At 51.7% G+C, this 25763-nt stretch overlaps 1 protein-coding gene across 3 annotated transcripts in view; it reads right to left on the bottom strand.

The window, feature by feature from the left end:
• The window catches only part of Cmklr1 (chemerin chemokine-like receptor 1), a 52162-nt gene that overhangs the window by 13138 nt on the left and 13261 nt on the right, over positions 1–25763 (bottom strand). Inside the window, exon 1 of one of the 3 annotated variants that reach the window (XM_023721005.1) lies at positions 17395–17416. The exons of 1 other annotated variant lie outside the window; for it this stretch is intronic. The gene's annotated coding sequence lies outside the window, so the exon portion shown is untranslated. Of the gene's footprint in view, positions 1–6368; positions 6391–17394; positions 17417–25763 lie in introns of those variants that run through there. One more of the 3 variants, XM_023721004.1, reaches the window with a different exon arrangement.

Raw genomic sequence — 25763 nt, 5'->3', positions numbered from 1 at the left:
TTATGCAGTTCAGACTGGCCTTGAGCTCACTTTGTAGCCCAGGCTAGTCTCAAACTCCCAGCAATCCTCCTACCTCAGCCTCCCAAGTGCTGGAATTACAGGCATGAGCCACCAGGCCCAGCTCAGTTGTGAAATATAAAAATGGGAATAATAATAATACCTTCCTGCCTACTTCTTGGGTCTAGGTTGTGCTAGAGCAAAAGAAGCCTTTTGGGGTCAGAACTAGGTGACAGATGTTCTCTAATGTTTCTCAGCTCCTAGGAGCTCTTGCTAGGCCCCTCTCAGGTCCCCTAGCTCATTGCTATCACGGTGAGCAGACAGAAAAACCCAGAAGACCCAGGTTCAGTCCCAGGCCACAGAGGGTCACCAAGCTCTGCTTTGTGGAAGACAAAGCCAGCTTAAAGTCAACACCTGAAGTCTTCTTGCACCAGCATACTTGCTGGGTGGCAGCGTCCCAAATCCTGCTGTTTCCAGGGTACAGGATCTTCCAATCCCTTTTAAATTTCTCCTACAACTTCAAAGTCATCCTTAAAATCCAATTTCAAGTACCATGTCCAGGAAGCATTCCACATTTCCCCCTCTGTCCCTACAGAAGCAGGATGGTGTCCACACCCCCAAAAGATGTGTCCACCAGAGCCTTCAAAGGTGAAGTTATTTGGGAAAGGTATACTTTGCAGGTATAACAAAGGCAGGACCTCAAAACGAGGTCATCCTGCATCAGGATGGGCCCTCAGCTCCATGACAGTGGCCTTAGAAGACAGTGTGACAGAGGGAGACTTGAGGAGGAAGCCATGCAGTTGGAGGCTGAGGTGGAATGATGGAGCCACAGGCCAAGGAGGCCTGGAGCCACCAGAAGCCAGAATGGTGGGCAGGTCCCTGATTTGTGTGTGGATGGGGTAAAAGCCTAGCAGACACCTTAGTTTCAGACACACACACACACACACACACACACACACACACACACAGAGTTTGTGATCACTTATTAAACTAGGAAAAAACACAAGCCCTCTTCTGACTCTCTCGGGGCGCCCTGCTCACCTCTGTGGGGCAGGTGGCACTTACATGACCGTGGTTGCCTCCCACATGTGACCAGATTGCAAGTTTCCTGGGAAGACAGCAGGACCGAATTCAGCTCCAAGTTCTCAGGGCAGAGCAAACTGTAGGTGCAGACTGCTTTTCTTCTGTCTTGTTCCGTTTTTCTGACTCTATTGACAAAAGTACCCTTCGCTCGAGCCTGCTCCGCCTAGTGACCTCCGGGTGGCACACTTGACACCAGTGGCCGTGACTCTGGGAGTGTGTTCCAGTGATCAATTGATCAAGGAGTCTGGTGACCTAACTTCAGGCTCAGGACTTAGAAATCACACAGGGTCTCTTCTGCCATCTTCTTTTTTATACTTCTATTTTAAAATGACTACACACTCCAAAGAAGTGCAAAAATACCACAGCAGTGTCCCCTTGTGGTGCCTATCACCCACGTCTCCCCAGAGGTAGCGCCTGACACTTCCCAGAATATGCTGCAGTGAGTGAATGAACAGATGAACGAACGAGAGAATGGGCGGATGAGCGCCTGGATGAGCACGTGGCTGCAGGCCTTCCCGGCGCCCCGTGGGTCTGGAGATTGGAATATGATGTTGACAGCATTGACGTAGTAGAACAAGGAACAATAGAACGCGTGGAAGGAGAGCCCTGAATGCGGCTGCACACCCACCAGTGCTGGCGTCTGACCTACACTTCCTCTCCAAAGCCTCACATTCAGCGTCAGTGTAGTGAGGCTCACCCAAGGCCCCTGCCACCCAGCACGCAATGAGGATGGAGCAGAGGTGTCTGTTAATGGCCCAGGGCCCTGGCTGGAACAGGAAGAGCTCCCACAAATAACGAAGGAAGCACGTCCCACGCGCTGGATGACAAGCCCCGCACGTACTCACACGCCATCCTGTCCTCTCGGCAGCTGGACAGGTTCCTGACGTGAGTGCACCTAGTTTCGGCTGAGGACAGAGGTCGAGGGTGTCAGGCCTGACCTGAGAAAGAACTTCACACTGCTCCAAAACAATAGCCTGCCCTCTGCAAACAAGAAGTGAGGGCCACCAAGACATTCAGGACCGGACCTGCAAACTTCCTGTCGCTGGTCCTATCTACACACCTGGGCTGATTGTCTGAGCCGCTTAGACATCAAGCAAATATTCCACGGGGATTCTTTGAAACTGTGAGCCCCGTCCCTAAGCCCTGTGTGTACCTAGACACCCCCCGGAGCTGCTGCAATCACCTGATGTCAGCCTGCCTATGTGTAGGGGTCATAAACCCGGCCTCCACCACAGCCTCGGTCTCTGGGTGTTTCCTCAGGTCCTGACCACACCCAGGGAGGCACAGGAAGTGCTGTGAAGCATTTTGCACCTCTGTGAGCACAAAGCTAAGGGATTTATTATTGTCGCTGTTTACGGCAGCTCTGACTGTAACCAATGTCCACCAGGTTGTTCAGCAGGTCTGGCTCCTCCTGCCTCCCTCCTGTCATTGTCTGCAGTTCTCCAGATCTGTCCATCGGCTGCTGCCCAAGTCCTGTCCACTGTACCCAAGGCCACCCATGCACAAAAAGCCTCCTGTATAACACATACTCATCCCAGGCAACCTCAGTGTAGTACCTGATCTACAGTACACACATCATCACGGGTACTGGCCTCATAATTTATTGAGCACTTACATGGCGGGCTTGGCCCATTAGAAATTGTTGTCACAGACTGCCCCCAAATGGCGCTCTGTGCAGGAACATATCTGCCCATTTGATGGACAAGGAGACTGAGGCTTTGGAAACAGGTACCACACAATGCCTGCATTGTTGTCATTGTTAGAAATTAAAGCACACAGGGCTTGACTACAGTGATCTAACCTCCAGTTTCTTAACTTTATGATAGTCCAAAAACCAATATGTACTCAATAGAAGCTATACCTCAAATTTTAGATCCCCTCCCTTCTCCCATCCCCAAAAGCTAGTCTGATACACTTTCAAGATGCAATGGCTTTGAGTGACAGCTTGTTCAGCCCCATAATTGTAAGGGGAGACAACCAAAACTCTCCAGGGGACTGTGGTGCCAACTTAGGGTGTTAGGCGGGTTAAGAGTAGTAAATGCAGTTTTATCTGTCTGTTTGTTTTTGAGACAGGGTCTCGCTATGTCTTTTAGGCTGTCCTTGAAATCACTGTGTAGCCCAAGCTGGCCTCGAACTCCTATTGCCTGCACCTTCCAAGTGCCAGAATTACAGGCGTGTACCACCATGCCTGGCCATAAGTGCACTTTTGACTTACTGGATTTTAAACTCGCCATGAGTTCATCTGGACCTGACGTCTCTGTAAGTCAAAGGGCATCTATGTTGCTTTCCAAGCTTCCTCTGGATTGGTCATTCCATGACTGGAAGTCTTACCGCTGGCTCCAGGGCTCAGGTCCCTTCCATATAATAGGCTACACACACGCACACACACACACACACACACACACACGCACACACGCACACACACACATACGGAACCTCCAGTGGAGGCTCCAAACCAAACAAGTGTCTGCCATGTGGAATGTTCAAGGAGATCCTTCCTACAAATCCAAAAAGACAGCCACCCTAACTGGAAAATGGGCAAATGACAGGAGCAGAGAATAATATCCAGGCAGGTGAACTCCCAAACCTGGTAGAAGACAAACTGCAGAACAAAGAAATATAAATGAAAAGCACCAGAAAGCAGTCTACACCTACCGGACTAGGGCAAGATCTAGAACCTAGAGACTTCCCAGGCAGCCAGGTAGAGACTCAGTGCCTCGTGCCAAGCTGTGGGTCCCTGCGAATGCCTGGGACGTGGTTGCTCAAGCCCACGGCCTGCCTGGAGGCCTGCCATGGGATGTTCCAGGACATTCTTGGTGCAGCAATGCCCTCTGCTTCTGCCCTTGTATGAGGATTCCCGCAAACAGGATTTATGAAGGAAGCATTCCAGGAAAACCAAGTCAAGGGGTGGGGGAGTAGGATTGGGAAAGGGAAGAGACCAGGCCAGGGTGCGGCATCCTGCAGAGTCTCCTGGAGGGTTTGCACTGGGGGCAGCACAAGTCACACACCCAGAGGCTGAGTATTTATGGCCTTTTGCCCTACCCCAGGATGCACATTCCTGGCCCAGCCTGCCTCTGAAGTCAGTCCTTCTCTGAGAAGGAGCTGCAGGTCCCAGCTCCCGGCTCTGCAGGAAAGGAGAGCTCATGGGAGACAAGCTCATGAAACAGCCATGGAGCTAGGGGCCCAGGCAGGCTACAGAACACCTGCTGGTGCTAGATGCTGGAGCCCTTGAGTGTTGGTCACGGGAGAGAGATAAGCTGGGTGGCCCCTAACCTGGGATGCTAAACCATGGTGAAGAGACACTGATTATCAGGGGCACACACAACAACAAAGAAATAGCATTTTCTCTTTTGTTATTTTTTTTTCTTTCCTTCCTTCTTTCTTTGCACGTGTTGCATGCATGTGTGTGCAGCCCTAGGTATTGAATCCACAGCCTTCATATTGAGTTATATCCCCAGCCCTTCTTTTTTTTTTTTTAGACAGGGAACTCACAAAGTCACTAAGTCACCCAGGATGAGCTCAAATTTGTGATCCACCTTCCCTAGCTTCCCAGAGTGCTGTGATTAGAGGCATGTGTCCCCACCCACAGCTCCTAGAGCCATCTTAAAACCACCAGGCCAGAGGGACTGGAGGCCCCGAGAGCGCTGAAGGACATTGGAAACACATGCATGCAAAGTCACAACCCTGTCCTTTGAGAACCAAAAACATTGGACAGATTAGCGTGGCTCCATGGGAGGGGGGATGAGTGTGGGAAAGGGTGCACAGGGTGAAGAATGTGGTAGAACAGGCAAATAGGACCGGCTGGGCTTTGGAAAGGCAACCATGGTGAGGTTGCAATCTTGTCAGACTCCCCTTCTCTTTTGCAGTCCAAGAAAGCCCCAAACACACCAACACCCAAATCCCTTCCCTGGGCTCCCCGACTTCCTGACCAAACCACACAAGGCAGGCAGAGCCAAGTGAGCACCTTCAGCACCCCACCAGCAGCCCCCTCTGCTAGGCAGGGAATGGACTTGGATGAGCCGCAGGCCCTGCTGGGATAGGACTGCCACAGGCAGATGGCTGTGTCCGGCCCACACCCACACCCAGGACCCCTGCAGGGGAAAGTCTAGACTCAAGGTCACATCTGGTTCCTCCCGAGATGGAACAAAAACTTCAGGCGGATGTTGCTGGTTTGAATCCTAAACAAATGTGTATGGGGCCCTCCCTAAGTTCCAGCCACCATTCCAAGCATTGTCACAGCAGAAACTGAGGCACAGAGAAGGCAACACACCCAAGGTCTCACACACACAGCCCAGGTAAGTGCACAGGCGAAATTAGCCATTCTGACGCAAGGGAAGCCCGGGAACCGGCCCTACCAGGCTTTCAACTCAGAACTGCGGAAGTGCCAGACTGACTCTCCTCACCTCCTCAGGCTGTTCTGGAAACTACGGCCTTTGCCCACCTCCAGAACCTCCAAGAATCCCCAGCAAGACCAACCCAGCAGGCCTCAGGATGCATGTGTTCAGAGGCTCTAGACACCCTGTGATTTTTCCCCAAGCCCCTTCACTCCAGGTAATGGCCCAAAGGGGAGCCACTACTGAGGGGAAAAGCTGTGAGGTGCGACTCACTCCTCCCCACTCAGCAGGATCTGCCAAGCTTCTGCTCCCTCTCCTGCCTGGATGCTGGGACATGCAGGCCACAGGTGAGCTCGCCTTTGTCCCCTCTGCTTTCCTGTCCCTGCAAGTCATTTCCACAGTCCCGCCACAGCCAAGAATGCCCAGGAAATAAAAACCCAGGGCTGCAGCACTGGGGTCACCCATACCCCATCTGGTGAGTGGTAGGCAGTTCAGGGATTGGAACCCGCATTCCTGTGACCCCAAAGCCCCCTTCTCAGGCTGCTCCTGCCTGACCCGTGTCCCCAGTGACTCAGGAGACTGTGAGGCCAAGGGACATCTGGGCAGCAGATGTCTGCCTTTCCCGTCTTCTCTCTGTCACCACTTGTGCCCCTTGGCTGAATGGTCCTGAGTCTGGAAATGACTTGCTGTCCTTCTGCCTGCCTCTCCTGCCTGCTACTATTTCCTTAGGTCCTGGTCGCTTGCTCTTACTCCTGGTTGTTCTCTAGGTTTGTCTGCCTCTCTGTGTGCCTGCCCTCCCTGTCCATCTCTTCTCTCTGGCCTCTCCTAATCTTCTCTGTCCTCCCTCTTCTCCTTCACTCCCTCTCCCCATCCTTCTGTGTCTTTCCATCCATCCCAGACAGCCCTTCCCACAGAAAAGCTCCCTGCCTCTCACCTGCCTGTTACATCACTCACCTGGGACGTCACTGTCCCTTGTGCCTGGCTGGCACAAACCACTGCAGCAGCTCTGACCCACAGTCTCTCCTTCCGTGCTCTGCCATTAATCTACGCGGGCTGCAGGCCCCCGGCCAATGGCAAGAGCCTTATCTGGACCCGTGGGCGTGGGGAGCCCATCAGGAGGCTGGAAACTCTGCCTTCATCCTGCAAACGGCCTTGTTTGGCCTGGCTCCTGTCTGTCTCCTATCATCCCAGGCCACCGTGAGAGCTGGGCTGGGAGGCCTAGACTGCTCTCCTTCTCTTTGCTGTGCTCCAAAAGGCTTTTAGGAGCTGGGAGGCCCCTCAGGGGGTGATTTGTTTCTGAGGGAGCTGAGACAAGGATCAGGGAGTGTGCGTCATGTAGATGGGTACAGCCCAGAACCTACAGCTGTGGCAGGCACCTCACACACCTTCTGGCTCAGGGAGGTCTGTGTTTCTGCAGCATAAATCTGCAGAAGGGGCTAAGAGAGGTGCAGCGAGGAGCCCAGGCTCACACAGCCTTGCAGGATCAGCTTAGGGTTTGAGCCACAAACTCTCTGACCCCAAAGCCCAAGATTACAGCCTCAGCCTGTAGCAAAAATAGTGTCAGGCATTGGTCTGGTGCTTGACTCTGTCTTTTCTCTGAACATCCTGACTGCCCCCATCCTGGACAACCATAGGGCAGGATGTCTTTGTCTGCTGCGCAAGTCTCCTGGTTGTCACCCTGACTCTTTCCCTCTAGGGCAGAAAGAAGGGGCCTCCCAGCTCCCACAAGAGAGTCAGGAACCAGGAAAGACAGCACCAGCAGATGCTCTAGCTGCGGGCCTGGCTGCTGCCTGGGACAGAATTAGCTGAGTGCCGGGAGGGGAGCTGCCTGGCTTCCTCCCTGGTCCCACACCCACACAGGGGCTCCTGCTGAGTCACTGCGGGGGCTAAGCAAGGCTGCCAGACAGCTTGCCCCACTTTCTTCTGGGCTCAGGACCCAGGGAGGACAGGCAAATGTGAGGAGCCCTGAAAGAATTTCCTTCCTCCCAGGTTCTGGTCTCAGATCTGGCGCCCTCTTGCTCCTTGACCTCTGACCTCCAACTCCAACCAGAAGGGTGGGAAGGGGCTCATAGCTCTACCCCTCTGGGCCTCATAACACTGTCTCTGGCAAGGACCCTGTCATGATTTGGGGCTTTTGCAAGGAGACCAACACCACAGAGGACACATTTTAAAAGATTACTTTGTGATCACCCAAAGAATCATATATAATGTGTGCAGAAAATCTGTCCACACACTAAAGACCAAAGACTCCAGCTGAAGGCCTGGATCCTAATACCCTGTATGAGTCTAGTTGAAGACCTAGAGCCCATAACAATGCCTCCCACAAGTCCATCTGGAGGCCTGGAGCCCATGATAATGTCTCATGCAGGCCTGCTTTACAGATCTGCACTGGAAAGGCCCAAAAGTCTGCTGTGATGGAAGCTACAAAGTCTTTGTCAGCGGGATGAAGGATCTGCGCCCACAGGCTGAGGGATCTGCATTGGAGCCAGAAAGCAACTTTCAAGGTAAGAACCAGAGCTCCCCCCAAAAGTCTCACAGCCCTGCTTTGCCACAGTGAGGTCCTGAGCTCCTCCAAGTTTAGCGAAGCTGTTTGGAGAGGCATTTGGAAGCTTCTGGTTCTCTTGGGCTGTTCTGCTGGAGGACCTTGTCATGCTGGCTTTCCTGATAACTTTTCCATCAGGAAAGTCAACTCGACAAACTTCTCCAGGAGACTGAGTCATGTACCATCTTCCTCTCCAGAGCCAGGAAGCGATGCTCAAGGTTTGAATCAAAGCTCTTCAAAATGAACTGCAGTCATCTTCAGCAACAACAAGGTCCCCAGCTCCTCCAAGGAGAGCAACCAAGTTATCAGGAAAGCCAGCATGACAAGGTCCTCCAGCAGAACAGCCCAAGAGAACCAGAAGCTTCCAAATGCCTCTCCAAACAGCTTCGCTAACAGCCTCCTAACAGCTTCTCCAGTTCTGCCTCTCACACTCCTGGCAACAGCCTTCAGGCAGGCTTCCCACAGCCAGCACCATGCTGGTTCAGTTCAGCTGGGTATAATAAGGTGACCTCCAGGTGGCAATCCACTGCAGGCCCCTCACATGGCCATACCTGGGGCTGCATCCCTTCTCCTGGGCCCTTTTAAGGAAGCTGTCATAGTCCATTCCTTCCAATACTCTGACCAGAACGCAGGGTATCCACAACCCCTTTCCTTCATCCCATACCTCACCACCTTATCTCCTGAATAACTCACAAATCTGACCATCACCTGCCCAGCCAAATGGCCACCACAGGCCCCTGCCAGAATCCCACTTTGCTACGGCTTAGATAGTGTCTTCTACTAGCCCATGTGTTGAAGGCATGGTTCCCAGCCCATGGTGCCGATGGGAGATGGTGGAGCCTTTGAAGGTGGGACATAAAAGAAGGAAGTTAGGCCACAGGAGCAGATATCATGAGGTCCTTAAGTTCTTCATCTCTGTGCTTGCTTCCTGACTGCCATGAGATGAACTATTCCTTCCCCTGCTTCCTACACCATGACGCAGTATCTCGCCAAAGGCCCAAAAATTCGCCATGACCGAAACCTCTAGAACTATGAGCCAAAATAAACTTTTCATCTACCTAAGTTAATAGATCTCAGATATTTGTTACAGTACCCAGAATATGAAACACAGAGTAGATCTTTCCAAAATGCAAACTATATCACGCAGCCTCTGCTTTAAATTCCTGAGTGCTTCTTTCTTGTCCTACAATCCACACCAACACCGTACTGAAGCCTCAACCCTGTCTTCCTCCGAACCAAGCTGGCAGCAGGCTCCACAGGTCCAGAAGGATTATAGACACTTTCTTAAAAACCCAGACCTGCAGCCATTCCTAATCACAAAGCCCCAGCAAGAGCTTCGGGGTGGATGTTTCCTTGTCAGGTCAGAAAGCCACCCCAGCCCTCAGGGATGGGTCCTGTGCACCCAAGCTGCCAGGCTGGGGCACAAAGCCACCGGGAAGCCAGCCATGCCTCTTCCCATAAACACTGACTAGCCTTTGGAGGTGGCCCATAAATAAATGTCTGCCCTTGCCTATCTCCCACTGGTCTGGGAGGTCCACACACTTAATCCTCTGAAGTCAGCCTGGAGCCCACTCAGGCAGTTAATCCCCAGCTGTGTACACAGCACATCTGGAAGGAGTCAGGCCTGGGTGCATTCACGTAGGCTGCTCAGGATGTGGTCGGAGAAGCTGCCAAGGGATCAGCTTGTCCCCAAGCCAGGAGCCAGCCTGGGGCACACACTGGGCATGCTGCTCAGGGTGTGCATTTGGGTGATAAAACCTGGGAGACCCAGGTGTCCTTGAGAAGTTGCTGCCCAGCCTCTGTCCTAAATCCAGTCCCATGCAGCCCATCTTGGGCACCAAGGGCCGGCACAGAGGCACCACACTCCACTCCAGAACCTTGAGGTGCCCAGCAGGTGGCAGCCAAAGAGCCCCCCAATCTCCCTGCCTGTGAGAGGGAAAACAAAGTGTAGGGACTCAGGCTTATGTTTCTCTTGATCCTTCCTTTTAACCTCTCAGCTTTGCCTCCTCCGCCATCTCTGTCAAAAGAATAAGAGCACCAGAAAGCAACGTCAGAGCCTGGCCAGGTTTGTGAGACCCAGCAAGCCACCCTGGCAGGCACCTTTGAGTCCTCAGCAACTGGGATTTAACATAGACAGCCATCAGCAGACGACCTTCATTGATGGAGCACCGAGTGCGTGTGCCAGGACACTGAAGGGTCCTTGGTGAGCATCACCTGCCCCAGACCCTACAGGATGGTGGCTTTTCCTTCAGACCATTTCAGAGCTGAGAAGCTGAGGCCCAGCCAGGCTGAGAGCTTTCCCGATGTCACATGGGTAGTAAATGACAGAGATAAGGCCTGAACCCAAATTGAGAATCGCTTTCTTTTACAGTTTGCAAGCTCCACTTAGCAAATGTCCTTTGGAAGCTCTCTGACTCCCCAGCCTCCATCCATTAGCTACAAGGCAAGAGCTTGGCGCTGACCTTGAAGTCTCCCAGCCTGCTTTAAAAACCCCATAGTCAAGAGCCAGGTGTCCCTTCTTTGGAGGTAATAAGAAGACAGTATCTTCCACACCCTATGTGGCTCTGGAAAGGTTACTTTGCCTCTCTGACTTCCCCACAAAACAGCAATAATAAAACCTTCATTGGAGGAAATTTGGGATTGGGGTCCTGATGAAGGAATCTGGGGACCCCTATAGGGCTCTAAGATTTCTGGGCCAGGGTTTAATTTACAGCCCTCCCCCTGTCACCCCAAGAGCAAGACCAGGTCCTTGCTGGCTGCAACAAGGTTTCCCAAGCCTTGCAGTGACTCAGAGGGCTTCCAGGCTCTGTGACTGTGGGCCTTGTCTATAAAATAGGGATCATGAACGTGACAGCAAAAAGCAGTGTGGATGTGGTACCTGGCACACAGTAGGTGCTCAGGAAAACTGAGATGGTGATGATCTGTGGGAGGCACAGTGTCTCTGGCCCATGGGGGGCCCCAGCTTGCTCCCCCGTACCCCAAGGACCCTGCAGAATCTCAACAAAGTGTCTTTCACACTTTATTAAAGTCTTTCCGTGGTTTTTACCTCCATATTCTGTAGGGACTTAATGTTTAACATATCAATAGATGGAAAATACCTGTTCCATGTTATGCCTGAGATGTTTGATATTCAGACAGATAGTGAAGTTAAACCCAACTGCATAAGATGTAGGGTAATAATAAGCTTCTCTTCTGGAGGGTTAACAACCTAAGTTTGGAGACCAAAAATTAGAGAAATAGAAGGACTGCAAGGACAGCCAACATTTTGACCATAGCCTTTCAAGGTCAGTGAAGACTTGGGACGTAGTCCTCAGCTCCTCCTGTCTCCGTCCCTCCTGCCTTCCAGAACCTGTACTGTAACAACATGTAACTCAGTTGTGCTCTAAATTTTCTGATCAAGGAGATTATGGAGCCACAGAGCAACGTGATCAATGACTTTGAGTGTGCCTAAGGAGAGTCACCTGGAGAGAAAACATTCTCTCAGGCTTTCACAGAGAGCAAATTGGTCAAGCAATGGCCATGACTCATCCACATGGCTGACACTGACACAGGATCTACAAAGTGTGGTACAGGGTTACAAGATAAATCCTGAAAGTACTTGACTGACCTTATCAGATACAAAAGTTACATTTCTTGTTATACAGGTCTTGCTTTATCTTGGTCTTAACCATCCAGCAGAAAAGTATAAAACCAAGATATATAAAGTAAAGCCATATTAATATGCTGAGCTGTGAAAGGCTCAAGTCAACAACTTCTGTGGATAACCCACTACTATTGTGGACTGCTGGACTGTGTTGGATTGTTTTGCTGAATTCATGCACTTATAGTATTTAGATGCCAATGAAATACCCATTTCTGACAGGACTAAACAAAAAAAAAAGGCAATACAAAGGAAGGACCATTTTGTATCTGTATATGCAGAATAGTTAAGATAGTTATACAGCTACTTTCACTTAATTCAATGAGAAGAAAGATTTGTACTAATAGTGTTTGGACAGGATATTCTGTCTGCATCGTGTACTATAGATAACCACTAAGAAGACAACAATGTACAATGTATTAATTATTGAGACTGTCCTATTAACCAGTTTTGAAACTGTCTTATTGATATTTGTTTCTCAATAAAATTTTTTTTAAAAAGACTGAATTGGAAAAAAAATTCTTTACTAAAAACTGACAGCCAGGGATATAGCTCAGTGGTACAAGTGCCGCCTGGCAAGTGCCATATCCTGAGTTAAGCCCCAGGATCAAACATAAAACAACAACAAAACCTGTTAAAATCATGAAGTATAATGTATTTTAAGGACAATCTACATAGATCAATTACTCTGTATTGTAACTTAAGATTTTCCTCTTGTTCTCTTGTTAATTATTTAATATAATGGCACTTGGCACAAAAATCAAACCATTCTGTTGGGAGTACTAGATTTGAATATAGTCTGCTGGTATAACTTATATAACTTCATAGAGGAGGCCAAAATAGCATGAAATAAAGAAGCTAAGACTTCATACGTCAGGTGGAGTTTGGGAGAATAGGATTTTTATCATGTTTCATGTGCATGTAAATTCTAGTTGTTTCTTTGGCCAAAAAATTTGAATTTTGATTAAGGTGTCAACTTGGTGCACTAGGACTGTGGGTGTAGCTCAGTGGTGGGGCAGTTGTTCAGCATGCATGAGAGGCTTTGGATTCACTCTCCAGCAATATTGCAAGAGGATGAGGAGGAAGAACAAGAAAAGGAATAAGAGGAAGAGAAGGAGGAAGAAGATGAGGAGGAGAAAGAAGAGGAGAAAGAGGACAAGGAAGAAGAAAAGGAGGAGGAGGTGAGAAGATGAACAGGGAAGGGAAAGGAAAAGAAAGGAAGGAGGAGAAGGATGAGAAAAAAACAGGGAAGAAGGCAGACACATTTGGTGGAGTCATGGTATTGCACTTTAGAAATGTTTATCAATTTGTGAATGTATAGACTATCACGTATACCATTAAACTCCATTATTAAAAAAAAAAAGTCCTTCTTCTGTGGGAGTACAGCAGTCACCTTGCGCTACAGCTTGAGGAGGCGGCGGCCCTGGCTGGGTGGCTCTGCCCCTTGCGGCTACTTCTGGGACATGCAGATCTGTCCACACAGCTGCACATGGGAACGGCCTGCCTGAAGGGCCCAGAGAGACAGCCAGACCTGTGCGGGGTCTCACAGGGTGCCAGGACCCTTTATCCTCACTCCACAGGTAAGAAGATGAATTTAAATTTAGAGATCCTCCCCTATGCACCCAGGAATCCAGTGAGCAGGGAGAGGAGGCCTCCAGGCTGGGCTTCCAGCTCTTCCTCCCCTGGTTTTCCTTGAGATTGGTTGCAAGTCTCTGGGCCCCAGGTTTTCATTCCAGTTCCTGCACTTCCTGGCTGGGTGACTGTGTATAAGGGACCACACTTCTCTGAGCCTCGGGCTTCTCTCTAGCACCCATCTCAAGGAGCTGCTCCGGGCAAGGAAATCAGGCAGGTGACACTCGCTAAGATCCCCATCACTGAGTTAATATCAAGAGGGAGAGGGGTCCCGCCCTAGGATGAAACTGACCCCTGTTCTGCGGGCCTCATTTCTCCTTCCTGCCCTCGCCTTGGGTGCCTTCCACCCCAGCACATCTGGCTAAGGGCAGCCCCGCTCGGGCCCCTCACTGGCTGCCCCTCAGCAGCACCTTGGTCCCGAGACGCTTGGCTCCTCTAGGGCAGGAAGTGAGTTCTGTGTGGGCCTAGCCGAGTGCGGTTTGGCACCTTTGCCTGGGAAGGCTAGAAGACAGAGGTTCTATTGGTGCGAGTGCAGGGTGGGGTCTCCCAGGCCGGCTGACTCAATCCCTCCAGGAGGCTGAGAAGCTTCCGGCTCTGGGCTACATTCCCGGGGTCAAGGGCTCCCTGTTGCAAATCCTCAGCTCCTCCTGTCTCCGTCCCTCCTGCCTTCCAGGAACTGTTCAATGTGCACCTACTACTTGCAGGACCCAGTTGAGACCAGGGACATAGCAGAGGACTGAACAGACAAACCCAGCCCTTGGAAGGGCCCTGAGGGTACCCACAGTTAAATAAATTAATACATAACAGAGAAGACAAATGGCTCTGGAAGCCGCCTGCCACTCACCCCGTGTGGCCTTGGGTGAATCACCGGGCCTCCCCAGACCTCAGTTTCTTTATCTGAAAATAGAGTTTCTAGTAGCTTCCCCCGCACTTGGTGTTTACAGGGATTGAATGGATTTATGTTGGTAACGGTTTAGGAGCACATCTGGTTCACAGGAAGCATTATGTGAATGTCAGGGAAATGAACAGAACAGCATGGGGTGAGATGCACAGTGGATGAAGAAGAACACGGAACAGAGTATAGAAAGTGAGGGGCCTCGGGCACAGGGAGAGGTGACGCGGGAATGGAGCCCTGAGCAGAGGGCCACATGGAGCTATCTAATGGAGGAGCATTTCCGGCAGCAGGAGTGAGAAATGCAAAGGTCCTGAGGCAGGAGCAGAACTAACAGGGACAAGAGATGGCACCGACTCGTGCATGTGTCCACTCACTAAAATAGTTGTTAGTGGGCACGTGCCAGGTGCCACCTCCTTGCCAGAGCTGTGGGAATAAGTTGGCCCCATCTCCGCCCTCACAGACTGTTGCCTACGGACTCAGTTTCTGGCGAGCTGACCCTGGACTCTAGGCTGGTGTGCTACCTTCAGGTCATCGCACTGTCTGCCCCGGTCTCAGAATTGCAGAAACAAGAGCAACACGGCGAGGAAGATGAACCCAGCCGTGCTGGCTTTCGGCTCTCGTGGCAGGGCACACACCGCATTGCAGAAGTGAAAAACGTATGTTCAGCATTTGCGCCTCCTGTCTGGCCCGGAGGGTTGCTGAGTTGGGGCCTTCGGCATGTCCAGAGCAAAGCAAACATGGCGAGGAGACAATGGGAAGCTCTTGGAGGAGGCAGCATTTGGGCTGAGTTTGGAGAGGGCAAAACTTCTGCCAGGTGGAGCAGTGGAGCGAGAGGCAGTCCCTGCAGACGACCTGTGTGCGTTCAGTCACAGAGGCTCCCTGAAGCAGGATTGTGGTGTGGCAGGAGACATAGTAAACGGGGAAAGGTTCAGATTGTAAATTCTCCTCGAAGCCGTCAACTACCCTGTGGGCAATGGGGAGCCATGGATGGTTTAAGCAGAGGCTGCCCCTCTTTCTAAAAGGATTGCAGTTTCAACCTGGATATGTGTGTGGACTACACTAGAGGAAAGGAGGGTGGAAGATGGGGGACAATGGGGGCCCAGTGAGCTGAAGAGCAGGAGCAATCCTTGGGGTTCCAGGAATCCAGGTTACAATCAAGAACTATGGCGTCTGTCAATGTCATCTTTCTTAAAGATGTTCCTTCAGAGCACATGGGTGGGTTTGTTTCCAGAGCTGTTTCCAGGATGACCCACCAAGGCTCCAAGAAAAGTCTAGAATGAGCAGGTAAGTGAGGACCAGAGACACTCAGATGAGTCTTTCTGGGAAAAGCCAGGAGGGGCCCACGCTGGCCAGTCCAGGGCACTGGGCCTCACCTCCCACCAGAGCCCCTGTGCTGCAGATGAAATCTGTTACCATGGCAATGCTGATTCGCTGCCTGCAGGCCTTAGGGATGCAGGCCCGAGGGGAGAGACCTGGGGGAAGCAGAACGGCGGCGGCCAGACCTGAGCTCACGAGGATGGCCCTTCCCAGGACGGGTGTGCAAGGCAGCGAAATCTGAAGACCCCAGGGGATGAAGGGCCGGCCTCTGGAACTCAGAAAGGCATCCCTCATCTCCCAGCAATGCCGGGCTCCTTCTGCCATGAGGCCTAGAGTCTACCCTGTAGGTTCTAGGGTTCACCCCACCCTCAGTACCTTGCAGGGAAAGGGGAGAGGGAGTGAAGAGGAGCAGGAAGCAGGAGAAAGAGCAGGAAGAGGAAGCTTTGGGGCCAAGATCACACTGCAACAGGATGGCAGGATCAGGACTCAGATGCCGGCCACTCTTCCTTTATCAGATGCAATTAGTGGTTGCTGGGAGCATGTGAGTGTGGGTGTGAGTGAGGGTGTGAGTGCAGGTGTGAGTGTGCGTGTGGGTGTGTGCACATGAGCATTTAAGTATGCTCTAAGAGACTGTGGAAGGGAGCTGGAGCACAGAGAGGGAGATGGAGGGAGAGCAGGGTCTCTGGGCAGGAGCTTGGGTCCCCTTCTCCTGGGCTAGCACAGAGCAGGCTGGGAGCCTAGGTGAGGGATCCGGAACAGGGCCTTGGGGCTCCTGGGAAGCCCTCAGTGGGGCGAACAAAGGACTTCTGAGGGGCAGAGCATAAGTCCTTCTAGTCAGCCCATTCCCTGTGTCCAAGGAGCCCAGTGCCCTCAACATGGGGCTCAAGACCCCCTGGGTTTTGCTCTGTGAGTTCCTCCCCCTGGGGCGTTCTGTTCTACTCATTTTGTTTATTTCTTCTTCTTCTTTTTTTTAATACTGGGGATTGAGCCCATCCCTTCTTATCTTTTTTGTTTTGAAACAGAGTCTCACTAATTTGCCAGGCTGGACTCAAAGCTGTGCCCCTCTGGCTTCAGCCTCCGGAATAGTTAGGATGAGCAGAATACACCATCACTCCTGGCTCGAGCTGTGCTGTACTTGTCACAGGAGTCCCCTGGCTCCTCCCAGCCTCACTGTGCCCTGCGTACAGATCCCACTGGGTGGGCAGAGAAGGGACAAGAAGAAAGAGCAGCCCTCAGGCCATGCCAGGTGTCCAGTGAGGCACTTAGGGCTCCCCACCTTCCAGGATCCTGGCACACCATGCTGGGCCCAAAGAAGGGTGTCACTGCCCCCCACGGCACAGATCCTGTGTCTAGGCTACCAGCCAGCACCTGGGGAGCCAGGGCTCAAAATTGGCTCTACCGGAGCTCAAGCCCCAGTCCCTGCGTCCTAGCACAAGTCCCCACCTCCCCAGGTGGGCTGCCAGTCCCTTTCATGGGCTTCCCTTCCTTCCTCTCCCCACAGTGCGGCCCCCTGAGGACTTTGAAGGCCTCCCCCATTGCCTATCACCTGTGAGAGGATCAAAAGCCAGCGATCCCAGGTGTCATCAGGCCCTGTGGAGGCCCCACCTGCAGGCCTAGTGCCTCTCCTCACAATGAGCTTTCACAGGGTGTGTTCTTGCTCTTCAGTTACCAATTTTCAGATGTGGAAACTGAAGCCCACTCCAGCCAGGCACCTGCCCAAGATCCCACAGCTAAAGGGGGGGGGCAGTGGGATTTGAATTTGGACTGTTCTAACACCAAGGTCCACGGCTTCGATGACCGGGACTGTCCTTTATGTATGATTTGTGGCTTGTCCCCTGGGCACAGACCCTGTCACCTCCTCTGGTGCCTCTGTGTCTGCCCAGGTCTGGCAGGTGAGCAACACAGCGCACACCCACACCCCTGCCTCACAGGACCCTTGGTGACCTGGACTCACCCGCCTCTGGATAGCACAGGCTTGAGGGGCAGGAAGGGGTGCTGCCGGGAACTGTCCATCCTGGTGCTCTGAGAGACCCCCAGCCCTGTGCTGCCAGGCACCAGGCCCAGACGCAGGAGCCGTGGATTGCCAGGCAGCTGCGGCCTCTGGGAATTTCCTCACTGCAGCCCAGGCAGCTGATGAATGGGCTGGCACAGCTGCCAGCACTCGGGACAGTGGAATGTGGGAGCCCACCCTGTTCCCAGGCTCAGGGGGCGAGGAACAAGCTGCCCCCGACACTGGGCTGCCACCTCTTCCAAAGCAAAGCCCAACCTTGACCCGGGCGGGGTCTGACTGGGAAAACTGCCCGCCCTACCCTCCACAGCAAACGGAAAGCTGGTATGAGGCCAGAGAAAGTTCCAGGATCCTACAGCTTGTTGGCGAGGCTTTAGGGTCTGCAGATCTGCTACCTTCGTGTTAAAGAAAAGCCTCAGGGCCATAGCAAACCGAGGCGCCAGCTCCCTGCTGACCCCTGGCTGGCTGCGTCGTGCTGGGCATGGGACAGGGTCCCTGCATCTGCAAAGGGGGCTGAGGTGAAAACTGCACGAGCCACACATGCAGAACACACTTGGGGACAGGTCATCCCACCCTGCCAAGGCTGAGCAGAGTCCTAGGCTGTCACCTGGTCACTCCAAGTACACACAGAGACTGGCAGACACAAGTATGCCCAAGGCTTAAGGCTTAAAGAGAGGTGCTGGGGAGTCAGAGCTCTGAATCCCTCACCAGTGTTTGCCTACAGACTTGGGTCATTAGAAAGCACTTCCTTTTTTACTTTTCTGCACTTGAACAACCTTCTGTGTTCATCTCTGCCTAGTGCAAGTCTGTGGAGTCACACGGGTCAGACGGGCCACCTCCCTCTCTGGTGGAGTACCCACTTCCTCCCTGTGACTTTGGCCAGCACTTTTGTGGCAACTTTTTTTTTTTTTTTTTTTTTTTTCCAGCATTAGGGATTGAATTTAGGGCCCTCCCACTGAGATACATCCCCACCTACATAGCCCCTTTTATTTTATTTTATTTATTTATTTTAAGTTTTCTTTTTTTCTTTTCTTTTTTGTATTTTAGGGAAGGGTCTACAGGGTGTTCAGGGTCTCACTACTAGATGGGACTCGTAGTGATCCGCCTGTGTACAACTTCCCAAAAGCTGGGATTACAGGCACGTGAAACCACGCCGTCTCAGTTTCCTTCTCAGTGAGCCCCAGGGGTGGGGCCAGCCTGAGGATTGAACCCCTGGCACCTGTGCCTGCTTGCAGGTGCTTTAATCCGCTGAGCTATTTGGCCGGCCCTATTTCTTTTGTTTTGAGACAAGATCTCGCTAAGTTGTCTAGCCCGGACTAGAACTTGGAAACCTTCCACTTTGGCCTCTCTGAGTGCTGGGACTGTATCATTCTTACCCCCTTGCCTGCTGGCCTGCACTGGGTCAGTCAAAGCGGCTGCTTTCTCTGGAGCATGTTTTCTTCTCTCTCTCTCTCTCTCTCTCTCTCTCTCTCTCTCTCTCTCTCTCTCTCTCTCTCCCTTTCCCCTTCCCTCCTTCCCTCTTTCCCTCCCTACCTCCCTTCCTGTCTTCCTTCCTTCCTGCCTTCCTTCTTTCCTTTCAACCAGGGATCGAAATCAGGACCTTGCGCTTGCCAGGCAGGCACTTACACTGCTGGGCTATCTCCCCAGCCCCTTGGTATGTGTTTTTCTTATAGGTTTGTTGATTGGTTTGCCTATAGACTGGTTTTTGGCCCAGAGAGAGGTAAACAGTTCAAAAGAGGTTCACCACACAGGGAACAGAAATGAAAAGTGAGAGTGAAAGGAGGAGGGGGATGTGGGTGGGGACAGAGCTGGAGCCAGGCTGAGGGGGATGCGCGCAATAGGAAACGCTGTCGTAATGCTGATGATGGGTGCGTGCGTGACTCCAGTCTTCCAGGAAGACCAGCTCACAGGTCCCAGGCTCCTGCTCACAGCGTTCTCCAGGGGGAATCATTGGGTCTGACCGTGCCCAGCCTGGAGTTCCTATATTTTCTGAAGGTGCCAGGGCAATATTGCCCCATACAGCAATTCAGAAAAAGAAAAAAAAAAAAAAAAAAAAAAGTTACTTTTCTCAGACATGCCAGGGGAGAGGTGACTGTTCATTTCGTCTGGACACACACACACGTGTGCCATTGCTGGTTTAATCTCCAGAAATTTCTAGACACCTGAGAGAGGGCCTGGACGATGGTGGCCTAAACTTGTTCTCCTGTGATTGCTTCTCAGAACTGGTCCTTTGGCAGCATCAGCAGCCATAATGGAGACACTGTTCTCCGTGGAAAATGCCAGAACAGAGGCTTCTCTGGTCCCTTGGGGGACAGGCCTGGCCTCCCCACCCTCACATGGCTGTAGGCATGCTTTATGACACAAACGACCCTGAGGAGGACTTGTAGGACCCAGAAGCACTGTCCCGGGACACCCCTACTTATGTACTCAGGAAGCGTGCTCTCCAAGCCCAGGACTGGACAGTGAGTTATCTGAGAGCCCCTCTCTGTCCTGGAGGGGAGGGGAACAAAGGAACAAATGCCCCTGTGTCCTGCCCCTGCCACCCCCTCGTCCTGGGCCCTGTGCTTAGCTCTGGCCCCGCATCACTAGATTCCCATAAGGCAGGAGCTAGGATCCTCACTGGGCCGATGTGAAAGCGAGGCTCCAACAGCCACCTCAGAGGGTAGCTGGGCACCAGTCACCTGTGTCAGGAACTGTCCCAGGTTTAGGTGGCACCTGCTTCTGCACAGAAATGACTCTTCTTCTTTGGAAAGACTCACGGGCACTGGCCACAAACAAAGACACATGGACACTCCATGTCAGCAAAGCGAGGGCTCAAGCAAAGAGGCTCTCATCCAGCCCTTGGTCTTTATTTTTATATATCTTGAGCCTCAGCCTTCAGGCTACTTTAGGTGAACATAACAAGATCTCATCGTATGTGTCCAAGATTAACATTTAGGCTCTACTATACGTGAGAACCTACTAGGCGCCTGGGAGCAAGGACACAAGAGCAGGGTGTCCTGGAGTCCCAAGTGTTCTCGGTCACTCCCTCCCGCAGATCTTGCTGCCCTGTTTTCTTTTTCCTCCTCCCACACGCCCTGCAGGTTATTTAGCATGTCTCTATATTAACTCTTTCTTATCCCAACAATTTCTGAGTACTTTTGTCTTTTAGGGGTAAAGAAGTTTCGGGGACCTAGAATCAGGAGAGTACTGAAGATGTATGGGGAAGGCAGCTTGAGGTCCCCCCTGGCATCCCCCAAGGAGGAGCTGGGCCCTGTGGGTCCCCCTAGAGGAAGCCAGTCAGGCCACAAGAGAACAGAGCAGTGACAGGCCAGCTGGCAGGTTCCAGCATTATCTGGATCCCAGAGGCGGGGGCAGAGACCATGAAGAACCACATTTTGGAGGAGAGTTAGCATACGTGGGCAGCCTGTCCGGCACCCCTTTTATTGTTGCATCAGTGGGGATGGACCCCAGGGGCTTCACCCTGTGCTACATTCCAGCCCCCTTTTAAATTTTTTTTTTTACTTTGAAACAGGGTTTCAATAGCACACTAAATTGTCCAGGCTTAAAGCTGTGATCCTCCCGTCTCAGCCTCTCAGAGTCCTGGGAATGCTGGCCTGTACCTCCAGGCCTGGCTTATTTTCTGCTTCTCTTCATTTCTAAAATAAAGCAGTGATGACATTCCTGGTGTGCCAGAACCCTTCCCTCCATTAACTCCCCCAGCCTTCCCAGCTTCAGGAAAGGATCCAAAGGAATTTTCCACCAGCAGCTCAAGAACCAACAACGCTGGCAACAGGATGATCGCCCCTCCTGGGCAGGAGTCTGGTCTCCTTCTTGGGAACACTCACTCATGGTCCTCTCTCACCTCCCTGCAGGCCCAAGTGGCAGACAGAGTGCTCTTTATCTCCCTCCTCCCCGCCTCCCTTGCTTCCTGTGAAGAACCCAGCCCATGGCACCTCTGGGACAAGGTTCCGAGCTCCCTGCCACACACACCGTGGAAACTGTTGCCTCGGTGAGCCTTGGGAATCACAGCAGTCAAACTCTGGGTCCTCCCTCTCTCACTTTGCCTCCCAACTGCCCTGAAGGCCGCCTCCCCGTGCAACTCATAGGTAAAAAGAGCAAAGCTCAGAGCGTTCAGGCAACAACACGAAGAAGCCAGAACTTGAAGCCAAAGCCGTGTTGCAGGGGTGGTGCTTAAGGGTGCAGACTGTGGAGCCAGATGCCCAAGTTCAAATACCAGTTCTGCCGTCTAGTACCTGCGGGAGCTCTTTGTGTACCTCTGTCTCCCTGTCTGTAAAATGGAGCAGCAAAAGTGTCTACTTCATAAAGTTGAGATTAGAATATAATAAGAGAAAGGATATAAAACACATAGAACAATGATGCATGGGCTGTAATAAATCTTCATCAAGTTAAATAATGTCGTTACTGTTTCTGCTATTAAGTATGATTGTAGGTCGTACTATTATGTGACATTGCATCAGACATGGCTATGGTACAATTGTAAGGGGTAAATTTTAAAACCTTCACTGGCTTGGGGAGATAGCTCAGTGGCATAAGCGCCTGCTGGCAAGCATAATGTCCCAAGTTCGGTCCCTGGTACCACATGCCATGCTAGCTGGGACAGGAACTAGGAATATCAACATGTAGTTCTTGCTCCGAGAAACCCGAAGCCAGGCAGGGGAAACACACAGGAAGCCGGCATGGCAAGCCTGGGGTGCTGGGGATCGCAGCTCCAGCAGCAGGGGCAGGGGAAGCTGTGCTTGGAGGAAGGAAAGCTGAGGGTGGGAGGAGCTGGCCAGGCGGACATTTCAGACTGAAGCAGCCACCCAGGCGCAAGGCCTGCGTGTATTTACACTACAGCCAGAGCAGCAACACAGCCCCAAACTGGGGTTTTAAGGCTGCGTGATGCTGGTGGAGGAGCTCCTGGGGACTGAACCCAGGGCCTTCACACAGGGCTACGGACCCACCTTTGTTTTATTGTTTGCTTTGAAGAAGAGTCTAAGTCTCTAAACTGCCAGACTGGATCTGGAATTTGAGATCCTCCTGGGATTCCAGGTATTGACCGGAAACAACGCAGACTTGGTGTGGAGCAGAGGTGGTGTTGTAGAGAAAAACTTATGGACTCTGGTGTCTCCCCAAAACCCTAAAGGGGAGGCCTAGTTGGAGGGAGCTCTGTGTCTCCCTGCCCTGGCTCCAGGAGTTGGGCAACAAGAAGGCTTGCAGTTCTCTCTCCTGAGCTCCACCGGACGCTTAACCCCTTCAGACATCTGCGACACAGATTTTAACCCCAGCACCCATTCCCCACCTGTCCGAAGTACCAGCCTGCCTTGCAGGCCCCTCACATGTTCATCCCCGCCCCCTGTGCCTTGACCCCCTGCCCCCTGGGCCTTGGTCAGGGTCCAGACACTTGCTGTGCCTTGGCCTTCCCACACCTCCAGAACCCCACAGTTGTCTAACCCGACCTATATCCATTAGCCCCACCCACTGCCCATCTGTTTCCTTCATTCTGTAAGAAAGAAGAAGCTCCAATGAAGTCCTAGTTAAAGAAGCACTGGTGGGGGTGGTTATAGCTCAGCAGCACAGAATCTTCCTGGCAAGCATGAGGTCCTGAGTTCGATTCCTGGTACCAAAAAAAAAAAGAAAGCAACAGTCCAATCTTGAAGCAGCCTGTATGTCCATCAACAGATGAATGATAAAGAAAATATGGGTGTTCATATGTTACTCAGCCTTAAGGAAGGATAACTTGGAGTCATTTGTATAATAGTGAATGTACCCTGAGACCATAACACTTCATGAACTAGATCAGATTCATAAAGTTGAAAAGTCCAAAGTATAAATAATTTGAAGACCAAAATTAAAGTCAACTGATAGAAAACAGGGAGCTAGACTTCGTGGAGCTGGCCAGGGTGGGGGAGCAATGGGGGAGGGAAGTAAAAATGACCAAGACACAATATTTATAGGTACCAATCCCCTAGAAGGAATGCGCTTATCATGGCTCCCAAACATGTACTAATAAACCAACAAAACATGAAGCAACCCCATCTGCCCACCGTATCTACCACCACGGCATGGTGCTGGACGGTCTTGGTGCCAAGGGCAGAGCCAGGCTACAAGCTGGGGCTCCCACCCAGCACCTGCATTGACTCACAGCTGCCCTCTTCTGAGATCAGCCCTCAGCCTGTCGCTCACCAACACAGGGCACAAGCCACAGCCCAGGACTGCCTGTCAGGCCGTCCCCACCCAAGGCCATGTACTTGGCTCCCTCCCTCCCTGCTGTGGTTTGAGTATGACTGGTTCTTTGCAAAACCCAAGCTGTAATTCGATCTGCATTACAATATTAACTGGTGGCACCTTTAAGTGGTGGCCAGGCTCCGCCCTTCTGAGTGGATGAATCCATTTCTGGAATGAGTGGGTTAAAGAGTCCGTGGCTCCTCCGCAGACAGTGTCTGCGATAGGAGCCTGTTTGCGGGGTTTCTTATACACTCCCTGTCTCTTGCCCTGCGCAGCCGGGGACCCTGCCAAGAAGTGAGGGCCACCTCCAGATGCAGCCCCTTGACCTTTAACCAGAACTGTGAGCCAAAATAAATCTCTTCTCTTTACAAATTACCCGGACTGTGGTACTGTTTATTAGCAACCAAAAACAGACCAAGATGTCCTCCATCTGCTAAGAGCTGAGCTAGAACCGGGGGGGGGGGGGATGCTCATAAATTTGGGGAGTGCCCCAAAACCCAATAATAAAAATTGCAAGATTTTTAAAAAATTAAAATTAATGCAAAAATGCATGGTAAGTAAAATCTCAACATTTTAAATAAAATGAGGTCCAACCCTGCCCTGGCAGCAGCTGGCCCTGGTAGCCTAACCCTCATCCCGAGCTTGCCTGAGAGTATCTCTTCAGCACACCAGGTGCATCCAAACCCCTGCCTCAGGCTCTGCCCCTGGAGAGCTGGGTATAAGACAGGTGTCCAGGTCAGAGCCCAGGACAGGGCTTTCCAGAATGTTCTTTCATTCATTCCTCTGTAGCTCCAGATACCCAAGTCCTGGAAAAAGACATCTTTGGTCAGGACACATGTCCCTAGTGACAGCCACAGATGGAGGGGAGGCAGACCAGCCTAGGGCTCACCATGGTGGCACTTTTCCCAACGTTCTGACCAGGGCTACCTGAGTTCAAATCCTACTCCTTCCATGCACCAGTTGGCCGACCTTTGGCAAATTACTTCAGCTTCTATGCCCGACAACCCATGGCCCCTCCATCCTAAATTTCTCCATGTGAACCACACAGACTGGAGACCAGCACGAGCCTCTGCCCTTTGCCAGGGTTGGCTCAAAGTCGTCTGAGCCAGTTTCCCTGTTTAAATATACCCAAGGGCACTACTGGTGCTCAATGCAAAATTCCCAACTTTTTTTTAAAAAAGTATATATCCTCAAAATAACTTTGTATGCTTTAAAAATAAAACTCATGACCTCAAAATAAGTTTAGTGAAAATTTGGTTTTCCCTAAAGGAAAGAGAATTCTTCAGAAATTCCTCCTCGTTATGGTTTGTGTCTAGTTGTCCTGCCCTCCAAAGCCTCATGCAGTCATGGGGCGGGGACTTCTAGAGTTTGTGCATCACTCATCATCCACTGGGATTATGGGTGTGAGTGCTGCTGGGATTATGGGTGTGAGTGCTGCTGGGATTATGGGTGTGAGTGCTACACCCAGCCTGGAGCGAATAGTCTGAATGCAATTTAAGGGAGCCAGACTTGCTCTCTGGTAGCCGTGTTGCTGCTACTCTTCCCTTGTTCTCTAGCTCTTTGCCGCAGCAGCCATGAACAGTTGCACTCTGTCATGTGCCACTTTGCTTTGGAGCCAGCCGCATATGAACTGAAGACCTCCAGTAACTGTGAGCTAAATAAACCTTTCCTTCCTTTATTTTGGGTGTCAGGTATTTGTCCCAGCAACGAGAGGAGATTTACTGAGATACCCCAGATCCTGTTTCTTGATGTGGGGTTCTTATTCAGTTGCTCATAAGTGTTGTTTGTTTTTTGTTGGCACCCATGACATGCTGGGTACAGGGGCAGTGGCTGCAGACACACATGCCTTAGACAACCGAGATGCCTCCTCCAGGGCCTGGACACAGCTGGATCACAGCTGGATCCCAGAGGGAAGAGGCCACTGAGAACCACCTAGCACTGGAGGCCTCCAGGATGCCACCACTGGGGACAGGCTTGTGCTTGGTTTTATCCAGAGATGCTCCACTCAACCTCTGGAAAACCACAGGTGGTCCACAGCATGGGCTTGGAAGGAAAGACGGAAGGAAGGAAGGAAGGAAGGAAGGAAGGAAGGAAGGAAGGAAGGA

Source organism: Octodon degus, unplaced genomic scaffold, assembly GCF_000260255.1.
Source record: "Octodon degus isolate 3935 unplaced genomic scaffold, OctDeg1.0 scaffold00079, whole genome shotgun sequence".
NCBI classification, from domain to species: Eukaryota; Metazoa; Chordata; class Mammalia; order Rodentia; family Octodontidae; genus Octodon; species Octodon degus.
This window is presented reverse-complemented; position numbering and strand designations above follow the sequence as displayed.